Genomic DNA, 14,820 nt, shown 5'->3' with positions numbered 1-14,820 from the left:
TTGAGGCAGCCTGAGGGGAGGGTCCATCCGGACATAACCACAGTCAAGACACGTATGGAGATAACCAACCACCAACCGGACATAACCACTGTTCAGATTCGTGCGGAGACAACCGTCTGGACATGAGGAGAGAGAGGGAGAGATGTGGGAACAACACACACACACACACACACACACACACACACACACACACACACACACACACACACACACACACACACACACACACACACACACACACACACACACACACACACACACACACTTGTCATGTGACCGATGGAAAATTTTGGCTCTGTAATTTATAAAACATGCTATCATGGTGAATGCTCGGAAATCAGGTGTTATCAAATATATTTTGCTTTGAAACTCACAAAGAGAAACCACATAACTTTTCAAGCACACCCGATTCATATAAAACAAGAGAAAGAGCAATCGGAGATTTCAGACCCTCGCCAGAACTTCTCTTGTGTAGTGTATTTTGTGTGGTGTTCGTGTACTGGTGTTTTACAAAATTAATAAGAGACATAACTAGAACTGCCACTTTATAACTGCTGGAAATGATGACTGGGTACCAAGACATCCCGATTTCATCAGATACCTGACCCTGACCCATGACTTTTTAATTTTTTTAAAATTCAATTGAATTCAGAATGGGATTAAAATTAATTCAATTCAAATCAAATGGAAAACCAAATAGGTACAGTCCTGCATTGGAGTAATGAGAAGGAACCCAAACATGAAAAAAGCAAAGATGAGGTCATCAGGAGGAACTTGGATATGATTCGCATTTCATCTGCTACTCCTCTACCCTCAAACCCATCCAGGTACAGCCAAGTGAGCCTTATTCAAAAAAAAAACAACAAGAACCCATATCAACAAATTAAATAATTCTGGCTGCCAAACCATACATCCGATCAAGTTGAAATTTGAAACATGTATTTCCCATCATTAATAGATTATAAATGTGATCACATCGATTGATTTTGCAGTTCCAAAGAAAACATTATTTAATATTTTTCTTCAATCCAACATGGCTGCCGCACCATGTGACCGATGACATCATAATTATGAATAAAACATTCTCCATGAGCACACCGATGGTGAAAATTTCGTCTCAAACCGTCAAGCAGTTGCAGAGAAAAACACGAAAGTTCTGTGCAGACAAACAAACGGACCAAAACACAATACCCTCTCCTTCGGTGAGGGTAACAAGTAAAGAAGACATAAAATGTCATAGCCCCTGTTGTTTTAGTAATTTTGCTGCATGGAGTTAAAGGGTTGGCCCATATTTAGGTGCAACTAAAATGGCCACGTCTACCAGTAGGCCATCTTTGATCAGAAATCACAAAATAAAGTGAGGGGCATGTGCATGCCATCATGCACTGTGCTTGTGCCAAGTTTGAACAAAATCAGATCATGCATGTCTAAGTTTGTGCTATGTGTGAATGTCTTTACACAGTAGCTGTGGAGGAAGTCTGGGAAGGGTTTGAAACAGCAAAGGGCTTACCTTGGGTAGCCTTTCATGGTTGCTTTATGCAGCTTCTTTGGAAAGAAGAGCCTGGGAGGAGTCAATTTATTTATATAATCCTAGCTACCTGGGTTTAATTGATTAGGTGACAGCTGATTGGTTATTCCCTCCATTCACAGGTGAGAGATACGAGTGGGTCTACATTTTTTCATTTATACGTTGACTGCGTTTGACGTTTACACATTGTGATGCTTGAGAGCCTCATTTGTATGCATTTTTGCTTGCGCTGATGATTCGCCAACAAGTGATGAAACCAGTCCAACAGCTGAGGGCATGTGTAGCATTGGGATTCTCATGTATGTACGATTTGTGAATGACTTTACACAGTAGCTGTGGAGGAAGTCGGGAACAGTTTGAAACAGCAAAGGGCTTACCTCAGGTAGCCTTTCATGGTTGCTTTATGCAGTTTATTTGGCGAGAACACAATGGGAGGAGTATGTGTATATATATATATATATATATATATATATATATATATATATATATATATATATATATATGTATATATATATATATATATATATATATATTTATATATATATATATATATTTATATATATATTTATATGTATATATATATATATATATATATATATATATATATATATATATATATATATATATATATATATATATATATATATATATGTATATATATATATATTTACGGCTGTGGGGGTAGATTGAGGAATTTCATAGCAACTTAGAGTTGTATAGAGTTGCTTGGTCCGTGGATGTTTAGGAGATGTCTTGATGTAAACTAAGTGGGGAAACTGTGAGCTTGTGTTACTTGTCACCACACAGGGGGGGGGGGGGGGTGTGCCCTGTTAATTATATAGGGATTAAGGCCAATTTACCCCATTATGTAATGTGACCTTGCCCTGTGACCTTTTCCTCTGTTTTTGCATTTACAAGCCAGCAATGAAGGAATTACGTTTTTATCGCAACAACCATAACAACAAGCGAGCCTAGTATGCCGAGCAGGCGGAGGCCCCGCCTTCCCGGTTTTCGTGCAGACAGACCACGCCCGGAGGTGGATTATTGATGGGCGTGACGTCAGAAGAGAAGCGAGGAAGAAGAACAGTTGGTTTTGTTGGGTTGAGTTTAGTGTGAGTGACGCGGTCGAGAGACGACGAAACAAGGAGATGGCATGTAAGAACAGGTCATCACAGCTGGCTTTCCTTTGGCGCACGAAGAAGACGGCATGATTCTTGTATTCGTGCTGAGGTGAATTGGCTCGCGTGGTGGAGCAAGACACTGGCGATTGACTCTTGGCTGGGTCGTGTGAGACTGGCTTTGAAGTCTTGTGTACATCACCGAGCGGCGCCATTCTGCAGAGAGCAGCGGCATTCGCAAGCGTGATCGACGAAGCAGCCACATGGTGGTTGGTGAGCCCTGGCGATGAATACCACTTCATGAATTACCTCATGTACGTTTCTCATCCAGCGAGCGGCTCGGCGCCATTTTGGGCGCATCTTCCCACGCAGGACAAAGTGGCTCAATCACAAAGTTCAATGGAGACCACCTCTGGACAAAGCTAAGTGCCAGAATAAAGGGAGGATTTGCTTTTCTTTTGTTTTGCCCTTGTCAGTATTAAAGTCTGTGTGAAGAGGCGCCTTGACTTTAAACTTTAATTTACCTCACTTTCTATTTTTACACTTTGAATTCTTACCCTTGAAAACATTTCATCTATTTTCAGTAAATCCCCATGTTTATTTTTTTGCTGCTGGTGTCCGTGTATCTGTCATGGATTGAGTATAAACCCCTTGTACCGTGTGACCATCTGTTCCGTCAGCTACGTCCATACCCCATTTCAAATCCCGCGCGTGCCATAATCTCTGAGGATCACGTGTTATCTCCTCAGGAAAACCGCTCGGGGATCTGGCCTGGTCGGCGTTAACCGCCCGTCCACCACAATTGGGTCAGGGGGATTATCCTTACCATCTGACCCGCGACAATATATATATATATATATATATATATATATATATATATATATATATATATATATATATATATTATGTTTTTTATGGAGAGTTACGGACTTGGGGAGTTCTGAGGCCACCAGCTGCAGATAACTCCGCAGCCCAGGGGATTGCTGGTCAACCACGAATGGCGGTTGGTACCGACAATCTTGGCAGGGTTCTCACTACTTCATGTGTTACTTTTCCATTGAATTGGCAGGATCAAGGGAGGTTCATGCCCGCAATACATACTCGTCTTGTCTTACCTGATTATGTGCAGCCAAGCGGAGCTGCCAACATTCCGCTGGTACTCCAGGGAACTCCGTCTGGCTATCCCCCAGGCAGATGCCTGGCCCATCCCCATCTCCTTGAGATGCTGATCAACCTGCTGCAACCATGAGGCAGTGGTCAGCCCATTGGCCTCCTCACACTCACGAGACTCCCTCGCTGAGAGAATCTGGTGAGCAGGATCAGCGTCAGGAAAATGAGCCACATGTCCATACAGCCGCAGCTGACGCTCACGGATTATGCAGGAAACAAATCTCATCTGAGTCTGTCTCAGAAACCGCTCGTTGGACACAAAGTCTGACCAGCGATAGCCAAGGATTCTCTGAAGAGACCTGGTAACCAAAGGAATTAAGTCTCAGTCTCAGATCCTTGGTCAGAGTCCAAGTCTCGCATCCATAGAGCAAGACTAGAAGTACCAAGGACCTGAAGACTCGGACTTTCGTTCTCCCGCACAGGTACCGGCAGTGCCACACCCCACTATCCAGTGAATCCATGACTCCCCAGGCCCGACCCAGACGTCTATTGACCTCTGACTCACAACCAGCAGAGACATGAATATCACTGCCAAGGTAAGTGAATCTCTCCATGACCTCAACATCCTCACCACAAACAAGCACAGACAGGACAGCAGCATCCAAGATGTCATTGAAAGCCTGGATCTTAATTTTGACCCAGGAAACCCGTAATCCCAGTGGCTCCAACTCCTCATTCAGCACCTCGAGGGCCCCCAAAAGGATATCTAAAGTCCCCGCAAAGATGACTGCATCATCTGCGAAATCAAGGTCAGAGATCTTGAGATTCCCAAACGATGCACCGCAGCTTGATCTCTCCGACATCCTCCTGAGAATCCAGTCCATACAAGTGCTGGAAAGTGTGGGGGCCAGTCCACACTAATGATGAACTCCAGTAACAACTGGAAATAAGTCAGAGATGGTACCACCACATCTCACAGCACTCTCAGTACCAAAGTAGAGTTCAGACATAAGATCGATCAGTTTTGGTGGCACCCCACGAAGACCAAGTATCCTCCACAGGGCATCCCGATTCACTGAATAAAACGCTTTACAGAGATGAACATAGACTGCAGGCAGCCCCTGCCGAAACTCTCGACTGCGTTCGGTGAGGACCCGAAGAGCAAAGATAAGGTCAATTGTTTTACCCCTTTGATGTAAAGCCTGACTGCTCTGGAGGCTGGTGCTTAAGCAGATCGTGGTGAACCCCATCAATAATTATCTGAGCAAAGACCTTGCCCAGCACTGAGAGTAGCGTCACCTCTCGGTAGTTGCTGCAGTCCTGGCGATCACCCTTCTCTTTCCAGAGAGGACCAACAAGGCCCCTGTTCCAGTCAGTTGGGATGATGCCTGTGTTCCAGGCAGAGCACAGAACTACATGCAATGAGACAAGTACAGCATTTCCACCAGCCTTGAGAAGTTCAGCATGAACGCCACAGATCCCAGTAGCTTCAGCCCATTTCAACCGGTTAACCACAGCGTGCGTTTCCACAAATAAAGGTGGATCACAGTTGATTGGAGGGTTAGCAATAGGGATTGTAACACCCCTGACATCCAACTCGACAGCTGGTGGATCAGCCTGGTACAGCCGCTCAAAGTAACCAGCCCAGCGGACCTTCACTTCGGACTCCTCTGTCAAGAGCCAGCACCCTCTGCTCGAACTGCAGTACACCGATGGATGGGCTTGGAGGAACACAATGCATGAATTCCCCTGTAAGCAGGACGAGAATCACTTGACCACAGGTGATGCTCTACCCCCTCACAGATTCCTCGCACATCGGCCTCCTTGTCCACCCTTCGTGCACGAACAATTTTACACCTCAGCTCCCCGAACAGCTCAGCTCTGCCATTCAGCCTGGCCCTGTGACTCTGATCAATGGTATCTAGTGTCCCTTGAGAGACAAAATTCTTCTTTGCCCTCCGGTGAGTTCTAAGACATCCACCGGCAACATCAAGGACGGTAGTCAGAATGTGTGTGGGGTGCGAGAGGAGGGTGTTCAAACATGTCAGACGGAGTTAAAACCTGACGTACTTGACAGAAATGCTCAAACCATTGAATACTCTGTGCTTCATTGGTCAAATTGGGGACACGGATTTTGCCCGACACACTTGAAAGAAGTGGAGAGGGCCAAACATTGTGCGAGTTATTATTTAGAGGGCTATCTCGATGAGGTTCCAGAGTATGTGTTGTCTGGAAATAGGCTGTCTGGGAGTTCCAACTCAATATACTTGCCAGGCCAGACTGTGGTCCTTTTGGAAGAAGCCCTTATCAGGTGAGCACGACAAATATTATGGTTGGTTGAAGATGTCTCAGATGGCCCATAAGCATAAATCGTTTCAATGTAGAGCAAAACTTGCTGCTTTTCCGGATGGACAGAGACATTGTTGCACTCCATGAAAGGTATCCCACCTAGTATATCGACTTCTAATTTCTCTACGACAAGGCTTTGGAAGCTGAATTCTTTCTCGTCACGTGACAGGGTAATATCAACTTCACCAACGACTGTAAGTGGTGATAAGTCATCTGTTTGGTGAGCTGAATGAGAGCTCTTCTTCATGTTGAGGCTGAAACGCTGTGCAGTAGATAGGCATACCATGTTACCTGTGGCACCACAATGGATGGTGATACGAGTGGAGTGGTGCCCGTAAAAAGCGTCTATGGAAGGCGATTGGTGGATCTGGATTCTATGTGTTGAAGCTGTCACATCAGTTTGAAGGTCATCTCCAGTAAGAACACTCGGCCAAACCAGTCGGGTCGTTTGCATCATCGTCCGAATGTTGCAAAACATTCACGATCTGTCAAGCCTTGGCCAAATATTTCCGGTCCTGGTCTGGGAGGTATTTACACTTGCTAAGGAAATGGCGATCTGGTCTCCCTGCCTGAAGACACAAAGGGTGCGATCCTTGAATGCGTTGTGGCCTGTAAGGCCCGACTGTCGTAGTTAATTGAGGGCTGGCAGAGTGACGATGGGATAAATTCATGCGGGACGTAGCAGCACGCGTTACTTTGGCATTTCCGGTCGCATTAATTTCATCGAGTAAGGAAGATAAAGCTTGAATAATGTCAGGCATGATGGATGCAAGTATGCATGACCGTAGTTCTGTGCCATATCTCTGTTTGACTAAATTAGATAAGTGTGGGTGAATGAGTCTTAACCGTGTGAGGACGACAAGATTTTGAAGTGACGGAGAAAGTTCTTCATCCTCGGTTAACGCCTCTCCATGGTGTGATTTGCCTCCATCCCGAAACAATAAACTGTCCTCGATGAATGCCAGATGAATGCCATCAAACGTTGATACAAGTCCTCTGGACATTCATTAGGTTCAAGACGAATGGCCAGAAAAGTCTATAAAATGAGCACCAGCGGACTGGAAGCCGGAATCTAAGCGAATCATCTGCCAAATATTTTCCATGGAGGTTGAAATTTTTGGCAATGCAATTACGTGACAGGACGGGACAGTAATTTGCACTTTGTCCCAGCACGAGTTCCAACATATTCACTTTCTGTTGGGCAGTCTGGCGATTAACCTCGAGTGCAGCCTCGTCATCATTTATGAAACTTCTGGGGGAAGATGTCTGGATTTTCTTCTCCCACTGTGAACCAACAATGAGAAATGGCGTGAAATTAGGATCGAGGGAAAGGGTGTAATATCGGTTTTCTTTCAAATTTTCAAACGAGTTGACCGTATCTGACTTCGTTAAGCACCATTGTTTTGGAGCCCGGTGTGTGTTTGCCATGTAAGGTTCTACTCACAGGAGCTCACAGATGTCGATTCTATTCAGGCTCTGTAAGGCCTTAGTAGTCCGTCAATCTGTGTACCGCCGATGGAGGGGAAAGCCGATCGTCTTTCGGCTAAAACGATGTGTTCGAGAACAGCTGCCACCATGCGAGCTAAGGTAGTCACCCACCGATGATTACCGTACAATCGGACCACAAACGAGATGTCGCGCTCGGAGGAAACAGAGCAGCTTAATTCGCTCCACACGAGACAAATACAACACACGGTCGTAACAGAGGCCCAGAGAAAGTGTGTGAGCGAGGCGTGGTCAGAACACGTCACTTCCCTTGTAACCAGCATATATTAATACTGGTGAAGGAATAAAGATCGAAAGTAACAGAAGGGGAGGGGGGAAGACATTACATGGGACAAATCCAACCGAGCCAACGCATGCCCTCCAAACAGCCCTTTGACAAGGGAACAAGGACTATCGATACAAAGACTGATGAAATGACTGATCCTCGGGTCACCGACGTGTTCATGTATGCTCTTCCTCCTGGGGTAAGTTTTCCAAAACCAAAACAATATTTTAGCAAAAAGTCTATAACTTCATGGGTCGTTATGAAACATTTTCTGAAAACCTAAATGTACATCATCAACACAGCTTATGAACTGTTCAAAATGTGGCAAAATTTTTTTTAATAAATATGTCGTCTTTGTGAACTCATTGTTTGTGTTTCTTGTGTACTTTTCTTTTAAATTTACTGCTTCCTCCTTCTCCGTTGGCCCATCATATCTGTGTGTGTGCCATATCCAGAGCCCATCATGTGGGCCTATTGTTGTCAGAGCTAATTATTTAGCTTACAGCAGTTTTTAATGAGGTCTTTGTCCATTGAGTATCAAACAGACACGTTACAGCTGAATGGCGAGCACTCTCCCAGGAGTCTTGTAAGTAAACTCAGAGGTATAATTTACTCACCTCTGAGCTGTCGAGCTTTGTTTTGATTCCTACCCTGATGATAAACTTCCCGACTGGTGCTTGGCAGGCATGAGAATGTTGCATCACAAAGTGTGCCGTCCTTTGATAAGGACGTTAAGCTGGCTGTCTCATGTGCTCGGTGAACATTAAAGATCCAAAGGTATCTTTCATGACGAGTAGGCGAGTTATCGGCGGAACCGTGAACTATTTACAAATTTCCTCTCGGACTGCACCGATGGTCAAGAATGCAACAACCTTCATGAAGTGCTTGTTGGACCCGGTGGGTGACAGTCGGGAGGAAAAGTTGCTGCTCAACCCAGGTCGGTGTGAATGTGTGAGTGTGCGTAAACATAAGACAATTGTGTGCAGGAGCCCATGGTGGACTGTCCAACATTAGACAAAAAGGAACATGAAGAGGAACACCTCATAACAATTGAAACAAGAGTGAGAATTGCTTTGCAATGCATGTCCACTTTGATCCCAATGAATGTTTATTTACGTTTAACGCACGCTCAAGCCGATACCAGAACCAAAATGAAGAAGAAGAAGAAACTTTCTAACCTATCGTGTTTCATTTGTTTTTCGGCGTTGCCTATTGGTTCACGAGTCAGTAAGTGATCACTATATTCGTTATGGGTGCCGGTCTGTCTGTCTGTCTGTCCCGAGCATAGCTCCGTGGGTTTTGATCCGATCTTGATAAAATTAGGGTACGAGGTTTGTATCATGATCAACTTGTGTTTTTCAGAGAATGGGCGTGCTGCGCCCATTATGGGCGGAGCCACGCCCAAAAAACATGTGTTTTTAGGGGGTAGCCAATTTCAAGTTACATCTTCTCCGAGGGGGTTTGTCGAATCTGGCAGGGGTTTCAGTATTTGGTTAGCCCAATGGTACCTGCATAGCCCCACGGAGCTCGATTTTTCATTTTCGTCCCAAGGTCAATGTCACAAGGTCACGAACTTAGAAAATGTCAAAAAAAATCAATAAATTGGGCATCAAGCTCCTCGGGTTTTCAACTGTTTCGAATGAAAGTTGGTATGCAAGTAGTGCTCTTCGAGTACTACAACTTTCATCATTTACGTTTTTCCCGATTCCCGCCAGTTTGCCCGTGGCGTCCCCTCGAAGGTCAAAAAATAAAAAAGGCCAACCGTGTACATTGCTCGTGAACCATCGCCGTCTCCAGAGTTGTTTCATATTAAAAACGTGAAGGGCACTCGGTAGAGCGCATACCTCCGTCACATAATGCCTGATCCACAAGAACACAAAACGTTCGTATTTTTCTCCGCAACCGCTGGTCAGATTGAGACAAAATTTTCACCATAAGTACGATGACTCGTGTAGAATTTTTAATGACAATTATTATGTCATAGAGCACGTGGTGTGGCAGCCATGTTGGAAAAATGGACAAACTTTGGACCTCTGTTTGTCTGAAACTGCACCAAGGAAAAAATTGAAACTTGGCACACAGCAAGTACTTCTCGTGGGGAATAAGTGTGATTTTTTTTTTACGACATCATGGTACGACTTCATAATTGCATATGTAGAACACTACATCTGATCAGTATGAAAATTTTTGAGGGTCATCAAGGGATAAAATGGTCCACAGAAAAAAAAAATTGATGACGTCTTCTGTCACGTGATTTGGCAGCCACATATATATATATATATATATATATATATATATATATATATATATATATATATATATATATATATATATATATATATATATATATTCTTCTTCTTCCTTCGGCTGCTCCCGTTAGGGGTCGCCACAGTGGATCCGCATAGTGATTTGGCACATGTTTTACACCGGATGCCGGAGTGGATGCCCTTCCTGACGCAACCCTGGTCGCCTCTTACGACACAGGGATATGGTACACCTATTTTAACGGGAGTATACACCGGCCCAGTACACTGGTACTCATTTCGCCGACCTCGGAAGGATGACAGGCTGAGTCAACCCCCTGGTGTATTAATTCAGTGGCCGAACGGGGCTTGAACTCAGGACCTTTTGGATCCCAAGCCGCTGCCCTAACCACTGCGCCAACACCAGGCTTTTATATATATATATATATATATATATATATATATATATATATATATATATATATATATATATATATATATATATATATATATATATATATATATATATTTAAACCTTTAAAAAATCTCCTCTGGAGTGGCTGAACAGATCGAGGTGAAACTTTACAAGTATGACCGCCTATCCATGAGGAACAAAAGGTTCACACATGACATCATAGGTTACATGGTTTGGCAGCCATATTGGATTGAAGAGAAATGTTGTTGTTGTTCGTCTTTCGGCTGCTCCCGTTCGGGGTCGCCACAGCGGATCATCCATTATGATCCGCATAATGATTTGGCACAGGTTTTACGCCGGATGCCCTTCCTGACACAACCCTGGTCGCCTCTTACGACACAGGGATAAGGATTGGGTTTCACCATGATTCCGGGCTGCCCTACACCCTCTCATGGCGCGGCCCAGCACAGGGCTCCCGTCCTCAGGTGATCCTCCAACCCAAGCCTCCGAGTAGCCGGATTACAGGCGCACGCCACTACGCCCGGTATTGGATTGAAGAGAAATATTAGATAATATTTTCTCTGGACCTGCTTCATCAACGTGAAACTTCACAATTATGACCTAGTAGTGATGGGGAAGAGATGTTTTAAATTTCACCTTGCTCGGATACATGGTCTGGCAGCCAGAATGATTTAATTTTTTTTGATCTGGGATCTTTTTTTCTTTTCTTTTTTTTGAAAAGGCTCACCTGGCAGTGCCTGGATGGGTTTGGGGGTGTTGGAGTAACAGCTGAAATACGAATCCTATCCAGGTTCCTATTGATGACTTCATCTTTGCTTTTTGCTTGTTCGTGTTCCTTCTGATTACAACAATGCAAGACTGTACCTATTTGGTCTTCCATTTCATTTGATTTGAATTTATTTTAATCCCATTCTAAATTCAATTGAATAATAATGAAAAAAGTCATGGATCAGGGTCAGGTGTCCAATCAAAGGGGGACATCTTGGTACCCAGTCATCATTGCCAGCAGCTATAACGTGGCAGTTCTGATTATGTCTCATTAATTACACTAGTACGTGCCCGTACGTGTGTGGCCATACGTGCAAAAAAAAAAAAAAAAATCTTTCAAACCACGTGGCAGAAACAACCACACAGGCCGTTCCTTCGCTCTCATGTGCCCGTACGTGCGTGGCCATACGTGCGTGCCCGTACGTGCATGGCCATACGTGCGTGCGTGCCCGTACGTGCAACCTCCCCCCCCCCCAAAAAAAAAAAAACTTTCAAACAACCACACATGCCGTTCCTTCGCTCTCGTAAACGACGACTGGATTGGGGCATTGTGTTTATCAATAAATGCGCATAAGAAATCGAGAAATTATTCGAATACATTAAGTCATCACTATCCGGAAGTGGTGCGTGCCCGTACGGAATGTTCACATGCATTCCACGAATTATCGCTTTCATTGAAGTAACAACTGCTGTGATACTTACACACACAGAGTTAATTAAAATCCAAATTAAAATCAAGTTTACCTCCCTGTCTTTGCTTGCCATGACATTCGCTGCCATTGACCATTGCCACTCCTACGCCACGGTAACGAAATGGCGCCCTTTCCCTATCGGCCACGCCTACGCAGCAATGTCTCTTGCCATTGGTTTGGTAAATAAATGGCCATAACTTGGGAAGCACTTGTCCGATTAATATCAAGCCTTGAAAAGGCACATCCTCAGGTCCCAAGCAATATACTTGGCAAGTTTCAATTAGATCATGCCAGTGGTTGTCGAGAAACAGCGGTCACACACACACACACACACACACACACACACACACACACACACACACACACACACACACACACACACACACACACACACACACACACACACACACACACACACACACACACACAGCTGGAATTATAGATAGATAACACACCAGTACACAAACGCCACACAAAACAAGTTCTGGCGAGGGTCTACAATCTCTGATTGCTCTTTCTCGTTTCTATATTTATTTGTAAGTTTTATAAAATACTGTTCTATCGTTGTAAACCTGACAAATAGCAGTCTTCGGAATGCCTTATCCAGTGTTTGAAGATCTCAATAAACCAAAATGATGATGATGCATCAGGTAGCTACTCGTGCCAGTGGAGAGGATTTCCACATCGTGGTTGTGAAGTATTTTGAAGAAATGCTTGAAAATGATTTCCTTTGGCAAGCCTCAAATCATAGAATTCAGCACTAAGTACATATTTAAAAAGAGACCCCCAATATCCCCACACCCCTGGAAATCATTTACTTTTGCATGTCATTTCCAGGTAGTACACGTGTCTCTTCGTCAATCGGTGTCTGAGTTTATGACAGACGCAGACAGATAAACACAGATGCACGCACACCTCCTTTATAAGGAGAAGGAATTATTCGTTCGTGGCTGCTTTCGTTTGCACATTTCAGACATACAATCTATCACTGCAGATTTCAGACAGGTGTTTAGAATACCTTGTTATGATTCTCTCGAGCTCATTCGTTTTCCATCCACTTCTGTCAGCGCTTTTAGGTGTTATTAATTAAAATCAAATTCTCGTTGCTCAGGCCAAATAGGAACAAATGAAAGTTTTCAACACCGTGGAATTTCCAGACAAAGGGTTTTCTTCTTGTTATTGGCAACATGTCTTGTTATCCGAACGGACGAGCTGCTCAGATAGTCCAAGACATACCAACTTTTTATTTGTTCTTAATATAGTCAAAAGGGAAATGTTTTCTTACTATAAAGAGGGGAAATGCTCTCATAACAAAATGGTGTATCATATGAGTACGTCTGATTTTATGGACAGGCGAAGGACTGGACATGTACAAGTTCACTGTATGGACAAGAAGGAGTGGACATGTACACGTTGACTGTGTTCATACAAATTGACCACACTCTGACACGATTAAGTTGATCTCATCAGTTTGAGTTGCTGGCCATTATAAATCTTCACTTTGTTGTATTGTTGCAGCTGTGAAAAAAAATGTTGTTCATCATTTGATTTGAATGATCTTGGAAGGGGGAATTCCATTTGACGAGCGCGTCACGCGATACACAAACATGGTGGTCGTGTTGAAGTTCTTGCCCAAGTGCACGCAAAGTGAAAAGCCAGGGTATACAAGGCAATTGGTTCATGTCCGCACATCTTTCGAGTTTATAATTGTCAGTTTATGATCAAGGAACAGCTTATTTGAATTGAACGTTATATTTTGAACACGAATCGGAACGTGAATTTGGAAAACAAACGTGTAGTTCCGCAGTACGTTGCATCTGAATTTGGGAGAGGGGAGTGAGATTACGTTTTTACTCTACCCGCCTGTCTGGCAATCAAAGAAAATTGAGAATCATTCCAAACAGGAAACTTGCTGTCTTCAAGGACGTTATAATGCACACAAACAACAGACACAAATAACTAACGCGTTCCATAAGGTGGTATAATAGACACCGGTGGAAAACGGTGATAAAACTCGTTATTAATTTATTTATATGAATTTTACAATCTTTATTAACCTCCATTAGACGTAGACCCTGGCTTAGGGATTTGGTTTCGATTTTTGTGTCCGTGCGTGTGTGCGTCCGCAACTATATCTCGGACATGTATGAACCAATTATATTCATACTTGGCACAAATACAACACATGATGGTATACATATGTACATCGTCTTGTTTTGCAATGTGATGTAAGATGGCCGACTGGCAGCCATTTTAGTTGTAAAAGAAAAACCCAGCGTCGAACACATCCTCAACCGTTTCTCAGGCACGCATTAACTGATGTTGTTCAAACTTGGTACACAGATAAAGAATGATGGCTTACGTATGCACATCGTTTTCTTTTCAAGATCAGATCCGATATGGCCGACTGCCGGCCATTTTGTTACTTTAATGTGTCCCGAACTGTGCTGCGTCACGTGATTGGGTTTTCGTATATCATGCCTCGCCCGCTAGGGGTGGTAGGACTGTGCTTCTGGTCGCGCAATAAAGCGGAGTAGATGGTGGCCCGCGTGCTTCTTGCGTCCCACCGCACCTAGTACACACTAGTTGGCGACGAGGATAGGATGACGAGGATGATGCGCCAGTTGGTTAAGCGTTGCACCACGTGCCAGACAGATGCTGATAACCCGCGTCGGGCTTCGGGTCTCTGGCCTGTGCCAGACCGAGCTTGGCAGAGGGTCCATATAGATTTTGCGGGACCGGTTAATGGCAAAATGTTTTTGATTGTGATCGATGCATTCTCTAAATGGCCAGAGGTTGTAGTGA

At 44.0% G+C, this 14,820-nt stretch overlaps 1 long non-coding RNA gene and 1 pseudogene across 7 annotated transcripts in view; both read right to left on the bottom strand.

Moving 5' to 3' along the window:
• The window catches only part of LOC147033838 (uncharacterized), a 143,431-nt gene that overhangs the window by 14,166 nt on the left and 114,445 nt on the right, over positions 1-14,820 (bottom strand). The gene's annotated exons all lie outside the window — the stretch shown is intronic.
• Positions 10,940-11,080, bottom strand: LOC147033841 (signal recognition particle RNA; annotated as a pseudogene).

Source organism: Eptatretus burgeri, chromosome 1 (genome assembly GCF_056783735.1).
Source record: "Eptatretus burgeri isolate ZD-2024b chromosome 1, Ebu_testis_v1, whole genome shotgun sequence".
Taxonomy (NCBI): Eukaryota; Metazoa; Chordata; class Myxini; order Myxiniformes; family Myxinidae; genus Eptatretus; species Eptatretus burgeri.
The sequence above is the reverse complement of the archived record's forward strand: the minus strand, read 5'-3'. Positions and strand labels throughout refer to the sequence as shown.